The sequence below is a fragment of the Pleurodeles waltl genome, chromosome 4_2 (genome assembly GCF_031143425.1).
Source record: "Pleurodeles waltl isolate 20211129_DDA chromosome 4_2, aPleWal1.hap1.20221129, whole genome shotgun sequence".
In the NCBI taxonomy this organism is placed as follows: domain Eukaryota; kingdom Metazoa; phylum Chordata; class Amphibia; order Caudata; family Salamandridae; genus Pleurodeles; species Pleurodeles waltl.
In genome coordinates, this window is record NC_090443.1 from 138,488,695 (window position 1) to 138,512,678 (window position 23,984).

Here is a 23,984-nt window from a genome sequence, read left to right on the forward strand (position 1 = left end):
TGTCACTTTAACATCATGGACAGAGTCAACTTCGGTCCATTATGCAGCTGGGTAGGACACTGCAGGTTCTTAGAAGTGGCCGTGTGCCCTGGCCGCATGTAAACTCTAACAAGTTATTTGCTGCTTTTAACTTAACGAGACAACAGCAGATAATGGTTAAGAAAGAAGCAAGTTACATCATGCTAAACATTGAGAAATTGGTAAAGTTGCCTTTTACCATAGCCGAAATTCCATCAGCAGTATGGCTAAAACTGCAGATGTGAAAAATCTGCCCATTTCAACATTTCAGTCCAACAAGTGTTTGAAATATTGTGCATTGGGCAGATTTGAGCAGTTAGGGGACAGCTACATCCACAAGGTGTAGGAGTTACCTTTCGATTACAAATGTCTAAATGGTGAAACAAAGGGCGTTTTTAGTGAAAGGGAATGTGAGACTGCTGTTAGTCATTCTATGATTTGTAAGCAGGTGTCCTTGCCCAGTACTTGTAATGTGGCCGTAGCGAACTTGGCTTGCTATCTTAAGGGTAATCCGGTTTCTTTGATTCACCCAGTATTTCAGGTAATTCAAAATGGAAGTTTTGTGATGCTGAGTGATGAAGGCTGTTGCGGTATGAAGCCTGGAATCGCCTACGTGATTTTGGTTTCCCAGATTGCAACTTGCTGCAGCCATGTGTTATTTTCTCCCACACAAGAGATAAAAGAAGCAGAAATGTGACCACACGTTGCTACTTCAAATGTACATTTTGACCAGCTGAGCAAATTAAAGGTGCTATTGCTTCAAAAACATTTGGCTCCGACATTAGCCTGAGAGACGAATAACACACAATTCCCAAGGTCATCAGCAGTGATACTTATTAAATACCAACTATCCCAAACATTTTGGAGAGTTGGTGCGCAAGATTCTCAATGCATCTAATACTGTGGGAATTGTGCACTTTTCTAAGGCTGTCAGATTTGTTTGCACCTTCCAGACTGTATTTGGAGTGATACCTTTAGCCATCCATTCACTCTTCTCGAGTGTCGTTGGTGGATTCCCAACATCTTTGGCATGAATTGGGGTATCTTGCTGTTGCTATTTTTGATACGCAATGGATGTCCCATCACAACACAGTGGAAGGATGGAGCTCCCTTCAGCCCATCTGTGTCATGATCGCATGATGCAGTACTTTGGAGCTTCATTGCTGGAGGAGCTTGAGCTGAATTTGCCATTGTCATTCTGACCAATACTGACTTGTGTGCAACCAATTTTCCATTGTTTGTGTTGCTTTTTTGAGTGTGCACAAAAGGTGTCTCTTGTGTGCATGCTGTGCCTTCTTTGGACAAGGATCTGTTAATGTTATCGATGAGGGTTCATTTATAGACATGCCCATTGAGACTACAGTTGATACGTGAGGCATCTTATGAGCCACCACTTATGGATTTCCTGGCTCCCTCTACATATAGCACTATAAGGAATGTGATCTCCTCAGACGGTCCTAGGGCTGAGGCATGTGCACAATTATGCTCCATTGATCCTTCAGCTGTCACGCTGGTCAACTTATCAACTGTCGAAATTGAGTCTTTCCTGGATTCCATCTCCATTGATGACATCAGAGATCTCCTATGGGATCATAATTATTGCTGACATTCGATCATTGGCATTTTTTGTTTCAAATACTAAATTGTCTTTTACTTTGGTCTGCTTGTTGGTCTGCCTTGCATGTCAACTTCAACATTTTCATCTGTTTCATGTATATTTTAATATGCTTTTAGTGTTTTAGTTTTGGAGCTTTGTAGTTTTAGGACTTGAACTTGCACTCTTGTCCCAACAATGGGGAGGGTGTTGTGGGTTCATTTTAGTACCTTGTTTGGTCTCACATATTTTAGCCTACCTTAGGCCTGCCGCCTGTGCCCTTTTACCAAGATATATGTTCTGACTAGTTTTATTCATTTCGTTCAGTTTGCTTTTCAGCAGGAATGTTTTATTTTTCTAATCAGCTGGGATTCTGCGAAAGTGTTATTATTTTTGTGAACAACATTTCATTATGTACTTCTGCCCAAGGCTGACAAGAACAAGTACATGATAATCTATCGAGTATTGCCGCCACAAGAGTGCACAAACAGGCCGACAATTAGGCACATGCTCACATCAGGCTTGTTTCCCAGAACATAAATATGTTTTCTTATGAAAACATCATAAAGGCCAGGGGAAGGGAGGGAAGTCATTCCGGCCAGGATACCAATCCATGCTGTATGTTGTTTTACTGCTGACCGCAGCCCTGTCTCTACAAACAGACACGAAGACGGTGGGTAGACCCCTGTCCTCAGGTAATGGGGGTGGGTGTGCTCTTATGGACTAAGTACGGTCAGAATGGGATATAGGGGTCAGGTAATGTTCCTATGAACATGTTGTTCCAATATGCTTGGGTTGTTTATTTTCTTTTCACTGGTTGCAACAATCCTAATCTTGCTATGTCTCATTGCTTCAATAATTGCAGCTCATGTATTTTATTGTAGATTGCAGTCTTTTCAATAGATGTATTGAAAAGCATCCTGTATCTTTTCTTTGGCCTACGTGTGTGTATGAGACCTATGCTAATGAAAGAAAGGGGTGAGATTTGTTGACCACAACTTTCCTGAGAGGTCACTGAGCGTCATGCATCAATCAGGCTGCCACAAATCACAAGTGAGTCACTGAGCGTCATGAGCCAGGCTGACACAAATCACCTTTGCTTTCTAGGTTTGGGTGAGGTGCTGCTAGCTAGCCAAAAGGGTTGGGCCGACAGCTGCCAAGATGGTGCAGAATTGACTCAGCCACCCACAAGCAGTGGTGCTGTTGCCCCGAATCCAGGGGTCTTGATCCAATAATGAGTGCCCTACGAAAATGGTACCATACTAATTTTGTGTTCTAAGATGATTTCACCCTGTGAAGATGCCTTCCATCTGTGATTTCATGAATCATGTTTGAGAGAAAAGTGTTTTCTTCTGATTTGCCCCAAAAGTTTATGGAAGGTGCTCCAGGAGCTAAAATGAGAGCATATTGTCTGTAAATTCACACTATCATTCTCAGCCATATGAGAGTGAAGTCTGACATACTCAGTAAAACACGTACTTCCAACAGGAGCAGCATGTCAGTTGATTCCTTTATGTTCTACTGCAGCCTCTCAAGAGTGTTCTAAAGAACTAACAGTCTTACTTATGACAAAAGTGTGGCACAGCTAAAGCCATCTTGATTGAATCAAACTGGTAAGACTTAAAACATTTAACTTAGAAAGGGGAAAAATGACGGTGTTCCTTTTGTCATAGAAATTATGGTTACTGGTATTGAAAGAAAATTTGGAACACCTTTAAGTGAGTTGCCAAATATCTTCCTTTTCTATTTCATTAAAACATTCTGACATGCAGACTTAAAAGTGCACTTTCAACACCAGCAGCTGACTGCCAGTCAACTACCTGGTGATCAGCAGCTTTACTACAGTGTTCTATTGAGCAACCAGACTGCTAACATTCTGAATTTATGCCAAAAGTATGGCGCATCTAAACGCCATTTTGATGGATTTAAAATAGTGGATGGCATCTCCACTGGTTCTGGAGGGGACATCTTGCCCTGTGAGCTTCATCCTGGGGAGGATAGGGTGAGTGGATGGCATCTCCACTGGTTCTGGGGGGGCATCGTGCCCTGTGTGCTTCATCCTGGAGAGGATAGGGTGAGTGGATGGTATCTCCACTGGTTCTGGAGGGGGCATCATGCCCTGTGATGCAGATATTGGGGAGTGCAAGGTCACAGTCTCTCAGGTGGGTGTCATACCCACTGGCTTTGCAGGGGTCAGGCCGCACAACAGCCCATGGACGCAGGTCTAATGAATGTCCGTAGGTGGTGACGGGTGGTCAGTGGTGACAGTGGTGGTGCTGCTGCTGGTGGTGGTGGTGGGGGGAAGCTCCAGCCCATCCCCTGCAGCCTTGGATGGCTGCCCAATGCTGCTGCTGCTGGTGGGGGGGAAGCTCCTGGCCATCCCCTGCAGCCTCGGATGGCTGCCCAATGGTGCTGCTGCTGGTATTGTTGGGGGGATGCTCCAGCCCATCCCCTGCAGCCTCGGACAGCTGCCCAGTGGTGCTGCTGCTGGTGGTTGGGGGGGAGGCTCCAGCCCGTCCCCTGCAGCCTCGGACTGCTGCCCAATGGTGCTGCTGCTGGTGGTGGTGGGGGAAGCTCCTGCCCGCCCCCTGCAGCCTCAGAGGTGCTGGTGGTGGTGGGGAGAAGCTCATGCCGGTCCCCTGCAGCATCAGACGGCTGCCCAATAGTGCTGGTGGCGGTGCCGGTGGTAGTGGGAAGGCAGGGACGCTCCTGCCCATCCCCTGCAGCCTCGGATGGCTGCACCACCATGGTTGGTGGTGGGAGCTCCGAATGAGTCCCAGCCCCAGGCTCCTTGCCCTTCCTTCCTGCAGCACTTAGGGCCGGCTCCTTGCCCTTCCTTCCTGCAGCACGTGTGGCAGGCTCCTTCCCCTTCCTTCCTGCAGCCCTTGGGGCAGGCTCATTGCCCTTCCTTCCTGCAGCACTTGGGTTAGGCACCGTTTCCGTCTGGCTGGCTGGTGGCCGGGATCCTTTCACACCTGGAGTTGTTGGGGACACTACTGTGCCTGTGGTCTGCGTGGCTGAGGTGCTTGCCTGGGTTTTGACCACCCTGGCCTAATGTGAAGGACGGGGGGAGGGAAGAGGTCAGTGGTGGAGAGGAAAAGCTTCTTAGAGACATTGGGGCAGGAAGAGGGAGAAGGTTTGGGAGTGGAGGAAGAGGGAGTGGTTGTAGGAGGTGTCAGTCTGCTGTGTTTGGGTGCAGGTGCATGAGGTTTAGTTGGGAATGGGATTGGGAAGGGGAAGTTGGAGAGGGGAGGGTTGGGTAGAAAAAGGGACAATGGCTGCCATCAGAGAGGAGGCCAGAGCCTGGATTGATCTCTGTTGGGCCGCCAAGCCAGTGTGAATGCTCTCCAGAAATGCATTGGACTGTTACATTTGGGCTGCCAGCCCCTGGATGGCATACACAATGGTTGACTGCCAAACAGAGATGGATCGCAGGAGGTCAATAGCCTCCTCACCCAGGACAGCAGGGCTCACTGGGGCAGGGCCTGAGGTGCCTGAGGCGAAGGAGATGCCCACCCTCCTGGGTGAGCGGGTACGGGTTACTCACTGAGGGGTTGCTGGGAGGGCTGTGCTGGTACGGGGTGGCGGCTGTACTTGTAGCAGGGGAGGTCACAGAGGTATCTGCCACCACCGGGGAGCTTTCAGCGGAAGTGGTATCCATATCCGAACTGTCCCCTCCAGTCTCTGCCGTGGTGCTCCCCTCGCCATCCATCCCACTGGTGCACTCAGCATCGGTGGACTTGGCCTCCTGGGTCCTGTGGGATGCAGCTCCCTCTGTCACCGGTGCCTCTGCTCCTCTGCCATATGATGCTAATGCACACAAGGACAGGATGACAAAACAAAAAGGGGGGAGAAAAAGGATACACTTGGACAGTGGCGGCTCCAACACCACCATTGGTGTACACAACACACTCACACACAGGGTGCAGCCCTACGCACTAGGCAATGCACTACCAGTTACAATGCTAGTCACCAGGCCATGGGCAGGGACACATACCACCGACTGCAGCATACCTGAGACCCACACACCCCTGCCCAGTCGTGGATGCCTACTCGCTAGGTTGGAGGAACCCTGCCCAACATGGGACCTACTCTGCAATGTCAGGCCTGGCCTAGGGGCACCCACAAGCCAACATCCCCCACCCAGATACTACCCCACCAGGCGCAAGTTGTAATGAAGGGCACTATATTCACCCCCTTGTAGCTGCTGGGATGCCCCCAAGCACCCATTCAGCTCTGGATAGGCCACCGGCAGTATGCGGGCCATCAGGGGGGGTCAGTGTTCGACAGGCACCCCTTCCTCGTTGGGAGGCCATCCCCAACTGGGCCTCTGCCGTCTTTCGTGCCCAGCCTCTCAGGTCGTTCCACCATTTCCGACAGTGGGTGCTCTGCCTGCTGTAGACCCCCAGGGTCCGCACATCCTTGGCGAATACCCTTCTTTTGATGGGCGCTGACCTGCAGAAAAATAGACACAGAAAAAGGTATTAATCAGACCGTCCTGCCTGTTATACTCATGGCCCACCATGTCTCTTCATATCCCCAGTGGCACAGACATGGCCCTGCATACATGCTGCACGCTGCCCAGGTGACATCTACCACCCCCGCCACCCGAGGCCTGCACACACACCACTCCATGCATTCATGCCCCATGCATCGTGCTCACAGTGTACTCACTCGTTGGTTTGGAGGCCCATACAGCAGTCAGTACTGGGGTAGGACGTGAGTGAACAGATAGAAAATGGCAGTCACGTCCGCTGTGGTGCGTACCGTCACCGCCGGTGTACATCACCATTGGCCACTGTAACACATAGGACCCAATGATAACCTATGAGGAGTTGCACGGCGGTTCTCGAACGCCTCCCGCAACAGCGCACAACGTCAGCAGAATTACCTTACTTCCACCTGTCCTTCCATACTGGACAGATGGATGCCACTAAAGGGGGGGGGGGGCAGGCCATGGATCCTGAATGCATCTCAGATCACATTTTCACATTCTGGACATATGCCACCATAATATTGTACGAATCACAATATGCATTGTACTGTAGTGGTTACAATGTACAGATAATGACCAGCTGGTCACTCTTTTGCCCCATAGAATGCAACCACTGCGGATGAATAGGTGATGGAGACATACCCCCATGACAGACACCTGGTGGACTTGGCAACAATGGAGGACAGGCACACTATCCTTACCTGTAGACTTGACAGGCCACAATCACAGAGCTGTGTGCCCAATTGGAGCCTGACTTAATATCTGCTATCCGTCACCCCACTGGGACCCCCCCTCTTGTGCAAGTGCTATTAGTGCTCCATTTCCTGGCAACTGGTTCTTTTCAAGTGACAGTGGGCTTGGCAGCAGGAATGTCACAGCCAATGTTCTCAATAGTGCTGACCAGAGTGTTGTCTGCCCTGATCAAACACATGTGCAGCTAAATCGTTTTCCCCCAGGTGGAGGATTTGGCCACTGTGAAGGCTGACTTATATGCAATGGGACATATCCCCAACATCATTGGTGCGATTGATGGGACACATTTTGCATTTGTCCCTCCCGACCCCCTGGTGAAATAAACAGGTCTTCAGAAATCGCAAAAGTTATCACTCCATGAATTGTGCAGATGGTGTGTTTGGAGTACTAGTACATCTCCCATGTCAATGCTAAGTATCCAGGCTCAGTGCATGATACTTTTATCCTGAAGAATAGCAGCATCCCAAATGTGATGGGCCAACTCCAGAGGCACAGGGTGTGGCTAATAGGTGTGTTCTGGTTCCCACCCAGTGGATGTTGGTGTATGGGTATGGTGTGGGCCATAAGGGTTAGTGTGTGGCTAAAGGTTATCCCTTGATATTTGCAGGTGACTCTGGTTACCCCAACCTATCATGGCTACTGACCCCTGTGAGGAATGCCAGGACAAGGGCAGAAGAACGTTACAATGAGGCACATGGACAAACCAGAAGGTTATAGAAAGAACCTTCAGTCTCCTGAAGGCCAGATTTTGTTGCCTCCATCTAACAGGTGGATCCCTGTGCTACTCACCCAAGAAGGTCTGCCAGATCATCATGGCATGCAGCATGTTGCACAACCTTGCCTTGCGACCCCATGTGTCTTTTCTGCAGGCGGAGGAGGCTGGAGATGGCCGTGTGGCAGCAGTGGACCCTGCAGACAGTGAAGAAGATGAGGCAGAGGATGAGGATGAGGACACCATTCGTCAATACTTCCAATGACACATAGGTAAGACAGTGTTATTTCACTTTTCCTTGACAGTTTGGTGTATGACATTGTCACAGGCAGGCTGTGAATTCCTACTGCTATGGCCACTCACTGTACCCACTGGCATCACTTTTTGCAGATGTTGGTGCCCCACTATTGCTCCTGGTGTGTTCAGTGCGGCCAACTACAGGTCTTTCCAATGTAAACATTACTGTACAGTTGAATTGCAATGTTTGAACCTTGCTAGGCGAATACATTTTGAAATAATTTGACATACTCCATACTTGTATTTTCTCTAAGTGTGTTTATTGCAGTGCTCTCACGAAAAGGGGGAAGTGCAATGGGCTGGGGGGATGATGGAGGAAAGTCTAGGTTAGAGTCCAGTCTATTTGTAGCACACGTGCATTGTCCAAGGGGGCATAGGAAGGGGAGCAATGGCAGTTCAGGATGGACAGGGTGACAGAGTGGGACACAAGGGTGACAATCAGGAGAGTCTTATTCCCTGGCTGGGGTCTTGGCAATAGTCGCTGGCTTCTGCATGGATCGCAGGGAACTTTTGGGTGGTTGTTCTCCTCCTGCAGGGGGAGGGGTGCTGGTGGTCTGATGGTCCTGTGGCAGGGCCTCCTGTCCACTAGTGGCAGCGGAGGTGGAGGGCTGTTCAGTAGTCTGGCTAGTGTCAGGGGCCTGCTGTTGTGCAACTGCCTCCCTCATACTTTTGGCCAAGTCTGCCAACACTCCTGCAATGGAGACCAGGGTGGTGTTTATGGCCTTCTAGTCCTCCCTGATCCCCAAGTACTGTCCCTCCTGCAGCCGCATGTTCTCCTGCATCTTTTCTAGCATCTGGCCCAGCGTATCCTGGGAATGTTGGTATGCTCCCAGGATCGCAGTGTGTGTCTCCTGGAGAGTCGGTTCCCCAGCCTGTCCTCCTCCTGGCGCACAGCAGCCCTCCCAGCTTCCCTGTTGTCCTGTGCTTCTGTCCCCTGAACTGTGTGCCCACTGCCACTGACCCCCAGGTCCCTGATTGTCTTGGGTTTGTGGTGTGCCCTGGGGTCCCTGTAGTGGTGGACACACTGCTGATTGACGTGTCCTGGGGACAGAGGTATGGGCCCGCTGGGTGGGTGCTGTGATGGTGTTTCCTGGGGGGGGAGGCTCTGTGGTGGTGTGAGAGAGTGCCTGGGTAACTGACTGTCCGAGGTCCCTGATGGGCCAGGTTGGTCATCCACATCCAGTCGACGAGAGCTGCTGTCATCACTGTGGGCCTCTCCTAGGGGGGACTGGATGTTGCTGGCACCTCTTCTCCGGTGTCATTGGGTGGGGTACCTGTCGGGATATAAATGCAGAGTTATTGTTTCAGTTTGTGACATATTGTGCATGGATGTGTTGCCCTCTATGGTTGTTATTGCCCTGGCAGCTTTGCCTTGTGTGAGTTGTTATTTGGTGGGCTAGCTGATTGTCTCTAGTGTGCATGCTGTAGTGATAGGTGTCCATGCAGGTCTGTGAGTGGTGTCCATGAATTGGTATGGCATACAGGGCTTGGCATTGGGATGAGTAGGTTGTGATTGTGGGGTGTGTGGGTAGTGGTGGAGTGATGGGAGTGAGGGTGGGGGTATGTGATGGCATGCAGGTCGGGGGGTGATAATAGTATAGAGTTGACTTACCAGAGTCCAGTCCTGCTGCTACTCCTGCCAGGCCCTCAGGATGCATGATTGCCAAGACTTGCTCCTCCCATGTTGTTAGTTGTGGGGGAGTAGGTGAGTGTCCACCGCCAGTCCTCTGTACAGCTAGTTGGTGTCTTGCTGCAATGGAACGTACCTTCCATGTAGGTCGTTCTACCTTTTCCTGATGTCATCCCTTGTTCTTGGGTGTTGTTCCACTGAGTTGACCCTTTCCACGATTACCCGCCATAGCTCCATCCTCCTAGCAATGAATTTCTGCTGCACCTGTGATCCAAATAGCTGTGGCTCTTCTCAGATGATTTCCTCCACCATGACCCTTAGCTCCGCCTCAGAGAATCTGGCGTGTCATTGTGGTGCCATGGGTGTAGTGTGAGTGGTGTGGGTGAGGATGTGTAGGGTGCTGTGTTGGGGTGTGTGATGTAAGGTGCGTGGGTGGTGTATAAGGTGATGGTGGTATGTGGCTCTGGTTGTGTATGTGCTCTTGCTGTCTTTCTCTGCTGTGAATTATTTCTTGTCGTAAGGAGTTGTGGGTAATGTGGGTGTGTGTTTTATAGTGGTGTGGGTGTGTGGGTGTGGTGTGTGTATGGGTGTCAGGTGTGTGTAGTTTGAATTGTCCAATGTGGTGCTGTTTTGTTAGTGTGTGTGTATTTTGAGCGCGTCAGTATGTACCGCCAATGGTTTACCGCCGTTGAATGTCCGCCGTGGTGATTCGTGGGTCATAATGTTGTGGGCGTTGTTCTGTTGGCGTAACGGTGTGAGTTTTGATACCGCCAGTTCATCACTGACCTTTGGTGTGGCGGATTTGTGTGTGTGTCTGAATAGTGATGGATTGGTGTGTGTGTCATAATATGGTTAGCAGATATCCGCCGCAGCAGCGGTATGTTGGCGGCAGTCAGCATGGCAGTAAGTGGGATTTACCGCCAATGTCATAATGAGGGCTTTAATCCTTAGAAAACAGTGAGAATGCTGTTGTTACACAAAGTACCTGGTTAGCGTAAAAAATAAAGCTGCACAGGTGAGTGTGTGTCGGAAAAGTCAGCGATGCGTTGATTCCTTACTCGCAAGTGAGGCCGTGTGTCTTTCCTTCTCCAGTCGGGTTGGCGATGCGGCATTTTTCTCCTGCAAGATTTCTGGACGGGGCACCTCGGATCTGCGCAGGGTTGGGTTGACTTGGACGCCCAGGAACGATGCGTGGAAAATCCGGTCACATGGTATCAGAAAGCCGCTCTGTGATGGGTTTGCATCAGTATCAGCCTCCGTTAGCGGGTGTTGCGCATATTTTCTCCAGCCGCGATACAGGTGGAGGGTTGATTTCCGCTGCGAAGCTGGCAGCGCGTCATTTATCACCTGCATCACGGAAGATGTGTCGAAAATTTCCCCGCAGGGCAGTCTGTGCGTAGATTTTCAGTTCTTGTCTGCCAACTTCACCTCTCAAGAGCACAGAAACTGAATAGGGCACCACTTTGCAGGGCAGAAGTCTCAGCAGAGAGTCCAGGTGCTGGCATGGGAAGTCTTTGATGGCCCTGAGACTTCAACAACAGGAGGCAAGCACAGTTCAAGCCCTTGGAGATTTCTTCTCAGGCAGGAATGCACAACAAAGTGCAGTCTTTGTCCCCTTTCACAGGCAGAAGCAGCAACTGCAGGATAGCCCAACAAAGCACAGTCACAGGTAGGGGCAGCACTTCTCCTTAGCTCTGCAGCTCTTCTCCTTGGCAGAGGTTCCTCTTGATTCCAGAAGTGATCTAATTTTCAGGGGTTTGGGTACTCTTCTTATACCCCTCTCTGCCTTTGAAGTAGGCCTACTTCAAAGAGAAGTCTCAGTTGTTTTCAAGATCCTGCCTGGCCCAGGCCAGGCCCCAGACACACACCAGGGGGTTGGAGACTGCATTGTGTGAGGGCAGGCCCAGCCCTTTCAGGTGTAAGTGACCACTCCTCCCTCCCCTCCCAGCACAGATGGCTCATCAGGATATGCAGGGTACACCCCAGCTCCCTTTGTGTCACTACCTAGAGAGAGGTGCAAACAGCCCAACTGTCAAACTGACCCAGACAGGGAATCCACAAACAAGCAGAGTCACAGAATGATTTAAGCAAGAAAATGCCTACTTTCTAAAAGTGGCATTTTCAAACACACAATCTAAAAAATAACTTCATTAAAATATATATTGTTAAATTGTGAGCTCAGGGACCCTAAACTCCAAATTTCTATCTGCTCCCAAAGGGAATCTGAACTTTTAATAACATTTAAAGGCAGCCCCCGTGTTAACCTATGAGAGAGAGAGGCCTTGCAACAGTGAAAACCAAATCAGGCAGTATTTCACTGTCAGGACATGTAAAACACATAAGTACATGTCCCACCTTAACCGTACTCTGCACCCTGCCCAAGGGCTACCTAGAGCCTACCTTAGTGGTGCCTTTTATGTATAAAAAGGGAAGGGTTAGGCCTGGCAAGTGCGTACACTTGCCAAGTAAAATTGGCAGCTGAAAACTGCCCACACAGATACTGCAGTGGCAGGTCTGAGTCATGTTTACAAGGCTACTAATGTGGGTGGCAAAACCAGTGCTGCATGTCCACTAGTAGCATTTGATTTATAGGCCCTGGGCACCTCTAGTGCACTGTAATAGGGACTTTTTAGTAAATCAAATATGCCAATCATGAAAGCCAATTACACATACATTTTACATAGGAGCACTTGGACTTCAGCACTGGATAGCAGTGGTAAAGTGGCCAGAGTATCGAAAACAGCAAAAACAGAGTCCAGCACATATCAACAACCTGGGAAACAGAGGCAAAAAGTTAGGGAAGACCACACCAAGGATGCCAAGTCTAACACTGTTGAAGGAATGTTAACTGATCCTAATTCGGGGCATAAACACTCCCAGTGCTATCTCTTTACCCTTCAGTCTGCCTTTTACCAGTACATAACGGCTCTCTTTATCAGTTAATGTGTGCATGTGTACAAAGGGGGTATTGGCCGTCACCCAGATCAGTACTCAAACGTGGCCCTCCACCTTTGCCGTATGTGTTCAACCTCTCCAGCTAATAAATGTGTCTCCTGTAGCATAGTTATTTGAGCATCACGGCTCCATAAATACCTGTGTATATTATGCCGTTTAGCGACGCATCTCATTCCCCTAATGTTACATGTGATGACAGTCACAGCATTACCCACTTCAACAGCTTTGGGATAGGTCATATAAAAGTTAGGTGAAATCGTCCCGGCTCTCCCCTCCCGAGTAATTCCCCCCACCCCCAGTTAGTGTATGACCTCCTTCCTATTATAAATATCTATAACTTCCTTTATCCGTTTCACACCTAACTTATTAGCGAATCTAAATACTTGGGCACTGTTTCCTCATAGTATGATTTCCTAATTTCCTTCAAATGGCGCCAATTGCTCAGGAGTCATAATGCAAGCCCATGTAAGAAAAGGTATCAATATTTGTGTTTTTTCGCCTTTGATAATATGTGGACATGATTTCCTCTTTGCTGGTTCATAAATAGTAGTAAACGTTTTACTAAAATTAACATTTAAATCTAAGTTAGCTGTAAATGTAGTAAAATTATCAAGGAGATATTCAAGTCCAACCCCCGTATGGGCACGTATCTCTGCATCATCCACATATAGCAAAACAGACGGAGGAGGATCCAATTTATGGCATGTCCCTGGCTTTTTCCACCAAAAATTCCTCAATGCCATTTATGTATAAGGTAAAGAGGAATGGGGCCAGAATCAACCCTCTGCCTGACTTCCCTCCGGATTCTAAATGGATCTGTACATTACCCGTTTCTGCCTTAACAGGCGCTGCTTTTTGTTCCAGTATATGCCTGTCTCAGGAACTGGACGATTGAATAATTACCCCCATTGTGGTCCTGAATGCCAAACAACTTAAAATGACTTACAAAGGCGAAGGCACTTGATAGGTCTATGAATAGCAAGTAAATGGAACATGTTTGCCACGGTATACTAACTAATTAAAAGGTTTTGATTGAGACTTTGTTCTATGGTGCCAACACCTTTACAGAAGCCATACTGTACATCACTGAATATGATTGTCTTACGCCCAATTCTCAAGCCTAGACAACAAAATCCTGCCCACCACCTTCAATGTTGAATCTAGAAGGGAGATAGGCCTACAGAACCTAGGATCTGAACTACTCCCTTTTTAAAAAATGTAGTTGATTACCAACTGGCTCCACATAGGATGTGAGGTCCTTTACACGGCTGCATTCATTTACATTTGTCACTCGGGGGATCCCTCAGATCTAAATAATCAAACATGTTCAGGAGAACCCCATCTGGGCCTGGGGCTGTCCCTCACCCTCTATTAGAAATGGAAGTAATGACCTCTGCGATCTCAAACTCCTAAGGGATAGAAGAAACACTAATCTCGCCTTTCTCTTTTTCTGACACATTAAAAGAGCCTATAAAATGTCTTGCGCATAAATTCCAAAAACGTGTTACTCCCATTCAAGGGATGGGATCAAAACTTCTATAGTGGGACATGTGGGTTCCCTGAAGTAAGGTGTATTAATAACCTTCCAGAATGTGGTACTATCCGACGAATACTGGCCTTGATTAACGCTTCCCCTGGTTCTTCCTTAACAATTATTTTCCGCCTGCCATTAATGGTTTACATTGAAGCCTACATTTTTCCACCTGATCAACATCCCTAGGAATGTTATTTAATGCTTTCTTGAGGAAATTACAAGCCTTTGTACAGGCTTTGGATGCTCCTCAACTCGACGCATAGTAAGAGCAGCTCGATTTTTTGGGATAACTTCCTGTAAACACATATTGCAGATCTATTACAAGCATTCTCATCTGAGAATATGTTCATAAGATTCCTGCTCCCTTTCCTTAACACACGGGAAGTCATTCTGTATCTACTGCATTCCGCTTCAGGGCCATGCCACTCCGTTTTTCTACATCAAAATCCTGGATTGACAAAGTAGCATTAGATTGATAACTTCCGAAATCGATAACAATTGTCAGTGGATTATGATCACTCATACATGATGAAACAATTGAAAAGTTACGTATGGGTAATCTTACATTTTCAGTAACCAATGCATGTTCAAACGTGCAACTATGACCTCTACCTCCAAATATAGGCAACACAGTACGCATAATTGCACATGCATCTTTTACCAGAATGAAACTGGATTTTAACATCAGATTGTTTAGCACATCGCCATATATAGTGTGGATAAAGTGGGTAAGATCTTCTCCATCAATATTGGTCATACCACACACCTCCTTTGCTGGGAGTGATAGAGCGTTCCGTACTAATAATTTACCCGTACTTGGACGCTCTTTAGGCCGATGAATCTTTTGGCTAAGTGGGACTCTCTTCACCCGAGATCAGTCAATTTAATCAAATCAATAATCAATAACGAACATAAGCAATGCCCTGATCAACATAACACTTAACAATTAATCCAGAATACATTTCGGCGAACCCTGACCTTTCAGTCAGGAATAACCACACCAGTTTATTCAAAGTTAGTGAATTTATTTCCCTATATTAACAAAGCTAGCACAATATAGATGTGTCTCAACACCAAATGATATACGTAAATGAACATTAATAGCTGTCCATAACGACGAAACAGGTGCAATCTATGCAGCATTTGAATAACAAGGCATTCGATGATAGCAATGCAAATCACTAAAACTATAATCTGTAATGAGCTAATTGCATACATTTAGTCAGCATAACAAGGTCTCAAATTGCATCGTGCAACAAAAGGAATCCTCATCTAGCCTCAAATTAGCATCAGCATGTGGGACTTCATGCAAAAACAATTTAGCAACATTAATTTAGAAAAACTCCTAACTAAGGCTCTTATCAAAAATCAGCAGTTGGTTACCCAAAAGAAACACAATGCAATTGTACAATTTCCTTTCATATTTACCAATTACAATCAGCATTCAAGGAAGTCTTCGTCTCACAGGTACCGTTTCTCGATCAGCATGGGACGGGGCAAAGGGGCAAGGTGGACGGGGCAATTGCCTCACGGCGGCAAGATAAAACTACTACTTCATGCAAAGGGATCAAAGTTAAAGTCTCTAGGGCAAGAATCATTTAAAGTCTCTTTCTCTCGATTAGAGAAAGCATCAGAGTCTCTTTCAAAATGGCGTCGCAACAAGGTGGGCCATAATAGCTGCAATGTCCTGCAAAATGGCGGGTATCGGGCTGGTAATGGCTACTTTCTTCTCGTGCACCTGGTTTAAATAGACAACAGTTCAAATCCAGTAGGGTCTTCCATTGGAGGGTTCATAGGTTGGCTTCAAATTGTCCAATCAAAAACAACAGTTCTCAAGCTTTTACTTAAGCATACATTATCCTTGGAGACGGGTACGCAAGTTGCAACATTTTATACCAATTAACTCACTTTCAGAGCTTCCATTGTCCGCACCTGCAGATTGACCTTGGAGCAAAGAGAAAAATGCCAGGCTGGCACGAAACCTTAAGATAAGCATGTGAACGATCTCAGTGGAAAAGTACAGCTTCAAGCAGAAATACACGTTTATTAGCACATTGGAAAAATACGAGCATCTAAATCGTGAGACCAGACAACTAGGCCAAAGCCTCCACTAAAGTTATGGTAAGCTAAAACATTTCAAACAAGCAAATCGTAGCACACGTTTATGATTATGTTGGATTAGTGCAATTCTAATACATCACGTTATATAAAGCACGCTTATAAATGTTGGCAAACTACTCTGAGGGCACATTTTGTCCCCGTACAATCTTTATTAGTTCGATTAAAGTCACACTCGATTATTGCAGCACTACGTTTATGCGCTAATAAATGTAAAACCTTTATTTCTGCGTCATCAATCCCTCCTCTGATGACTACTTGTCATCACACAAAACTATTCCCACAAATTTTATTCCCTTAAAATTCTGTCAGTTCTCTTTTCCTTTTAATTCCCCTAGTTTTCGCTTTGTATTCTTCTGCCATTCTTTTCATCATTTTCTCTTCCTTTCTTCTCTTAATTCTTGCCATAATCATTATTATTCCCCTTTTTATTCCCCAAATTCCAAATATACAAATCAGTACTATTAATATTCCCTGTATTATTTTTAGTAATATTCCATTCCAAATTCCCCCAATCCAATTTCCCATTGAAGCAAGTCCTTTTCCAACCTTCTCCCACACTCCTGGTTCTTTCAATTCCTTCAAATCTGCACTCTCTTTTGTTAGATTAGCAAGCATAGTTTTAATTTTCACACTGTTGTCGGGAATATACGTGCAACAGTGGCGCGCACCAAGCATTTTGCAAACGCCGCCATCCTTTGCTAAAAGAATGTCTAAGGCAAGCCTATTTTGAAGAGTCATAGCTCTTTCCGCTGCAAGTTCAGCATCTATCAGGATTATAGCACCTGAAAACTTTGTCAACATGTTATCCACTATAGTAGACAACTTTCTTATTTTGATGGAATTCAACACAACTCCCAACGAAGGAATCATGGCTCCAAATATATCTCCTACCACAGCAGCTGCGGTCTCTCTTTTCTGGATACGATGGGATCCAGATGTCTTTTGAATCATCGATAGGTCATCCAGTTGATAAACTTTTGGGAACACTATACCCAAATAACATCTCCCCCACCATCCCTTTGGAAGACGATAATAGGCATTATACCCACAAATGTAATATACACCTGGTATGACAGGGTCAAGTCCGTTCATCATGAATGTCCATTTGGCCTTAAAGATAAACGTATGTTTACACTCACTCGCTCCTACGAAAATGTTATCATAATAATATTCACCTCGATATATACAAAGTTTCCCTACATGCCAAGCATCTAAAGCTATTCTCCCTTGTGTCTTTATTGCGGCAAAATCATAATTATCTACTGAAGTCCTCTTACTTAGCTCCTTTTCTAATTTCGCATTCATTTGTGCCCTTCTATCATCTGTGCGATCTAAAAAGCTTATTTCTACTGCAGAGAGCGAGCAGGTAAGATTTTCCCTATGAGCGTGAGCCGTTTCAAAAGGTTGCATTGGCTCGAAAAATTCCCTCATTATTTTAGCATCCCAATCTTTAGCAATCTGGCTTAGCTGCGCTATTATAGGAACATATGCAAAGGTAACATCATAATTCGAGTAAAAATACTGTATGTTAGTTTGACCATAAAATCTAGACATTACTATACTACATGTAATCCCGTATGTAAGAGGCATGTGGTGATAAGTCACCCCTTCCTTTACTGATGTCGGTATCTGTGTACACACATAACAATCTTTCGCATCCATAGTCTCAACATATTCTGTTAGCAAGCGATAGAAAACATTATACGAAAGTTCTTTCTTATCATGCAAGTGTCTCTCATCTAATTCTAGTCTTTTCAATGCGGTTAGTTCAGTGACAGTAACAGGAGCAAAAGTAGAAGCATCAATTTTCTCATTCTCACCCTTTCCATGCATTGCAAGCACTATTGCCATTATTATTAGTACACATGCAATTATCAAGCCTATACACGCATATTTACAATATTTCACTCTACTGTTTTGTGTAGCCATGATCTGTATAGAATCAGAGAGCTAGAAGCACCTATAAAGAAACTATTTAGCAATTCAGTTACAAAGCTGAACGAGCGCAATGTTCACACAGTTTTCTTCAAGAGGCCAGTCACTTATCGGTTAGCAGCATTTGTCTCAATTCGGCAATAACTCAGTCTTTTATCAGTTCAACAAGTGTCTTATCCGGTTTAGCAATGTCTCAGCTTGTTGTATCACGTTAGATTGTAGCAAGCAATATCATTTATTACCCTTTCAATCGACAGAGTCCATAAAACTTTTCTTTTCTATTGGTATCTCTTCTTCTTCGTTCTCGAGGCTAAGAGATACAAATTCGTCAGTCCAATCGTCATTGACTACATATGCCCATTCTGGACCGGAATATCTCCTGTTTGGTATCCTTTTCCTTTTCAATTTTGCTTCTCTCTTCGATTCTGCCTCACTGGTACTTTCCTCTTTGGCCAAGTCTTTTCCTTCAGTTGAGGATGGTACCACGACAGTCACTTCCTTTCTTTTCTCTTTCACTTTTGGCCTTTCTCCGTCGTTCAAATTTTCTCTAGTTCTTATTTTTATTGGTGATATACTTAGTCTCCTCTTTGCACCATGTCCATTTGATGGACCTGTGATCTTTTCTGTGGAAGCTTGAACAGTTTCGTTCTGTTCTGCCTTGTCCCCTCCTTCTGGGGAATCAATCACGTTCTCTTTTTCTTTTTCTGTATCGTCTGCTTCTGGGAAAGCCCTCCTCTGATCAGGCTCTCCTGCTTTTTCACCTCTTTCGAGCCCTTCGTCACCGTTACTTTCGTCAGGCTCTTTATCACTTTCAGCTGCTTCAGGTTCTTTGTCACCTTCAGCTGCTTCAGGCCCTTTGCTACCCTCAGCTGCTTCAGGCTCTTTGTCACCTTCAGCTGCTTCGTCGCTGTCTGAGGTTTCTCCTTGGTCTTCCCCAAGTGAGTCGGTCGTTTCGTCCTCAGAGAATATTTCTCTCTCTCCTGTTCCTGCCTGTTCACTTTCAGTTCGTGTTTGCTCTGTCTCGGCGCTCAGCACTGTTTTATCAGGCACTGGCAGTTTCAGCGCTTCAACTTCCTCATCTGTGGGACACAACACTTTCTTTGTATGACTGGCGTGAATCCAGTTGGGAACTCCCGCACACTTCACAGCGGTAGTTGTCGTCAGGATCACTTGGAAAGGGCCTTTCCAACGGGGTTCCAGACACGACTTCCTCACGTGCTTCTTTATCACGACCCAGTCACCTGCTTTCAGTGTGTGTCCTGGACCTTGGATCGGTGGCAAGGTGGTCGCTTCCACCTGGTGAGAGAAAGAGCGAACCACGTCAGCCAGACCTTTGCAGTAGTCTAACACCATATCATCTGTAATATTCAAAAGCGCGTTTGCGGGAACTGCAGGAAGTCTCATAGCCCTGCCCATGAGAATTTCGTGCGGAGACAATCCAGTCTTTCTATCAGGGGTGTTTCTCATTGACATTAACACCAAGGGCAATGCGTCAGGCCATTTCAAATTTGTCGATGCACATATTTTCGCCATTCTTGACTTCAGTGTACCATTCATCTGCTCCACCAGTCCTGAGGCTTCAGGGCGATAGCTACAATGCAGTTTTTGCTCAATGTTCAGCGCTGCGCAAAGTAACTTTATCACCTCGTTATTGAAGTGACTTCCTCTATCTGATTCTAAAGAGATCGGGAATCCGAAACGTGGTATTAACTCCCTCAACAATAGCTTTGCAACTGTAAGGCTGTCATTTCTACGTGTGGGGTATGCCTCAATCCAGTGACTAAAAATGCACACAATCACCAACACATACTTCAGACCTCCATGCACAGGCATCTCAATGAAGTCCATCTGCATTCTACTAAACGGGCCGCTCGCCCTACCAATGTGGCTCGCGTTCACAACCGTTCCCTTCCCTGGGTTCATCTGCTGACAAATGACACATCGATGGCAAACTGTTTCTGCAGCTTGACGAAATCTGGGGTTAAACCAATCAGTTTTGAACAATCTTATCATGGCATCTCTCCCTAGGTGAGCCTGCCCATGATAGAACCGCGCTAGCTGCGATAAGAGGCTATTTGGCAAAACAAATTTTCCCTCATTTGAAACCCATAACTCATCTGGTCTCTTTATACATTGTGACTTAATCCAGGAATCTCTTTCATCCTCCCTGACGTTATTCTGTAACGCTTTTAGTTCATCCATTGTATCTACGACCTTCAAGGCAAATGCTTCAGCTGGTTCGAGTTCTGGTTCACTTATCGAATTCCATTCATCTCTGAGTAATATACAGTTCAAGGCACAAAATCTTGCGACTTGATCCGCATATGCATTTCCCAGAGAAACATAGTCCTGTCCTTTTGTATGAGCGCTACACTTTACCACTGCAACTTCGGCTGGCATTTGAATGGCGTGTAACAATTCCCTTATTCTCTCCCCGTTTTTCACTGGGGACCCTGAAGAAGTCAGGAAACCTCTCTGTGACCATAGTTGTACAAAGTCGTGCACAATTCCAAACCCGTACTGGCTATCAGTGTAAATGGTGACTTTCATCAATGCAGACAGTTGACATGCTCTTGTAAGGGCTACAAGCTCTGCTACTTGTGCGGAATAGACTCCTTGGAGCCAGGATGCTTCCAAGACACCTGTTACAGTACATACAGCATATCCTGCTTTCAAAATTCCCATCCCATCTCTTAGACATGAACCATCAACAAAAACAATTTGGTCATTTTCATCAAGCTTAGTATCCTTAATGTCAGGTCGAGGTTTTGTGCAAAATTCAGTCACCTGAAGGCAGTCATGCTCGACGTCTTCAGCGTTCTCAATTTCAGCATTTTCACCAGGAAGCAAGGTTGCTGGATTCAACGTAGTGCACCTTTTCAGCTGCACGTTCGGTGAGCCCAGAATTACCGTTTCATACCTTGTGAGTCTTGCTCCAGTCATGTGTTGCGTTCGGGAGCGGGTCAAAAGTATCTCAACTGAGTGAGGTACCATGACTGTTACTGGGTGTCCCATCACTATTCCTTCACTCTGAGTGAGGCTGATACCAACTGCTGCTACGGCGCGCAAACACCCTGGGAGTGCTGCTGCGACCGGATCCAAAGTAGCTGAAAAATACGCTACTGGTCTGTTTATGCCACCATGGGCTTGAGTCAAGACAGACAAAGAACATGCATCACGTTCATGACAAAACAATGTGAAAGGCTTTGTGTAATCAGGCATACCTAAAGCTGGAGCCCTGCACATGCATTCTTTCAATTCGATAAAAGCATCCATCTCATCTCCTTTCAGCTCAATTTGATCCAAGGCATCCTTCTGGGTCAGCTTCAGTAAAGGCTTTGCTAGAGTTGAGAAGTTGGGAATCCACTGACGACAGTAGCTTACCATTCCCAAAAACTTCCTCACCTCCCTCCTTGTCTTTGGTGGACTCATTTGAAGTACACTCGTTATTCTTTCCTTCATTATTCTCCGTGACCCTTTCTCTATCTGGTGACCCAAGTATTTCACTTTCTTCTGACAGAACTGCAATTTGGAAGGAGACACCTTGTGTCCATTCCTTCCCAAATGGTTCAACAGAGCAATGGTATCGGCTGTGCAGCCACTTTCTGTCTTTGATGCAATCAGTAAGTCATCGATGTACTGTACTAGGGTTGACTCGAATGGCAATTCTAATGCTTCCAAGTCTTTCTTTAGAATCTGATTGAATATTGACGGTGACTCAGAGAACCCTTGATGAATTCGACACCAACTGTACACTCTGTCTAGGAATTTGAAACAAAAGAGAAATTGGCTGTCCTCATGAAGAGGCACCGAGAAGAATGCTTGTGACAAGTCGATGACTGAGAACCACTCGGCATCGCAAGGGACTTGAAACATTATCACAGCTGGATTTGGTACGACAGGGCAACATTTAACTATGATGTCATTTATTTTCCTCAAGTCCTGCACAATTCGGACCTTTCCACTCGGCTTTATTAGTCCCATTATTGGTGAATTACATGGACTGCTTAACACTTCTTTCAGTACTCCCTGCTTTACAAATTCGTCAATGAGTTGGGCAACTTTCATGAGGGTGTCTTGTGCCATGTGGTATTGTGGGGTCTGGGGAAAGGTTGCATTGGGCTTTACAGTCACTTTCACTGGTTCCACTCCTTTCATCAATCCCACCTCTTTCCCTGTCATATCCCACACTTCCTTTCCGACTGTTTCCCGTAATTCAGCTGGAATATCTTCTTCAGTTATCATCGGGAAAAGACAAATCAGAGGATACTCTTCATCGACAGTTTCCATCTCATCCCCCTCTACACTGTCCTCTTCTTCCCCATCACTGCTCGTCTGAATTTTTATTCCCTCGTTCGAACACATAATCGAACATCCCAACTTGCACAATAGGTCTCTCCCTAACAGTGCTATCGGGCTTGAGTCACATACCACAAATTTATGTAACCCTTGATAGTTACCAATGCTGACTGGTACCGGATCTGTGATTGGGTTTGTCAGGTGCCTGTTTGCTACTCCCACCACTTGAACTGTTCTCCCTGAGAGTGGCAAATTTGGTACTTCAATGCTCTTAACAGTTGAACGTGTGGCTCCTGTGTCAACCAAGAATGAGACACGATGACCCATTACTCTTCCCTCCACGTACGGACCCTTTTGATCAACTTCCAAGGATGCTGCAAGCACACAATCTCCTTCCTCTCCTGAACTTTCACTCTCCCGTACGTTGTTTATTCCACTCTCACTGTGTAATGGGAACTGTTGTACGGTGCCATTTGTATTCATTACCTGACCCGAGACCTGTGGACGAACCATCACTTGCTGCTGACTCATTGGTGCCAAAGGTATTTGCATTTGCTGATTAGGTACCATGGGAAACTGCTGTTGCATTGGCTGCATTTGCGTCATCTGCATACGGGGCATCTGCATTTGCTGCGGCTGCATAGGTTGTAATCCCTGTAGCTGATTTATGGTCTGAAAATTTGGGTTTGGACCTCTCATTTTCGGTCCCCTCATTGTCTGAAATGCATTGACATCATTGTTTTGCTGACCAACACCTGCACCTTCCTGCACCACCATCGGGCACTCGCGTTTCCAATGACCGACAATTCCGCACACGTGACATGGCATCACCTTTTTCAATGCCTGCACACCATTCGGAGTCACAACAGTGTTCAAATCCGGACCATTATTTCCAAAACCTCCTCTGCCTCTGCCTCTCGCCTGTGGCTGAAACATCATATTTCCCTGCAACTGCGGCTGTGGTTGCGGTACCTGCTGTTGGAATCCTTGCAACCCTTGCAAACCTTGCAGACCTGTCTGAGCTGCTTTAAGTTGCATCATCATCACTTTCTCCTTCAACCTTTTCTGTTTCACTTCAATTTCGTCGCTACAATATTTCGCATAATTCAACACCTCATCAATCGGTTTCGATTGCCAACAAATCAAATGCGACTTTATCATCTGACTTATCTCTGGTCTCAGCCCTTCCACAAATCTAAACACAAAATGAAGCATGTCCTTCGCCTCTATTGTTTCCGTGCCACTGTAGTTCTTGAACGCCTTCAACAACCTCTCATAGTAACTATGAATCGACTCTTTAGCCTCTTGGGCAGTTCGATCAATCTTCTGCCAATCCACATTTTTCGCGGCAACCTTCGTCTTCAAATGCTCAATCACCTTATAATACAAGCTCATCACCATAGGTGATGGTGCACCCGTATCCCTGTCTCTCTCTGGTTCACTTGTCGGCCAACCTACAGCTCTTTTGCAATCCTCCCACAAATCTGCCGGAACCACAATCTCAAAGAGAGTGTTCAGGTCTTCCCAGAGACATTTTGCAAGCTTCACAAACCTATCAGTCTGTTGATACCATTCAATCGGTTTCTCTCTCAGTTTGGGAAAATCATCCGTAAAAGACTGAATGTCGCTTCTGTGCCATGG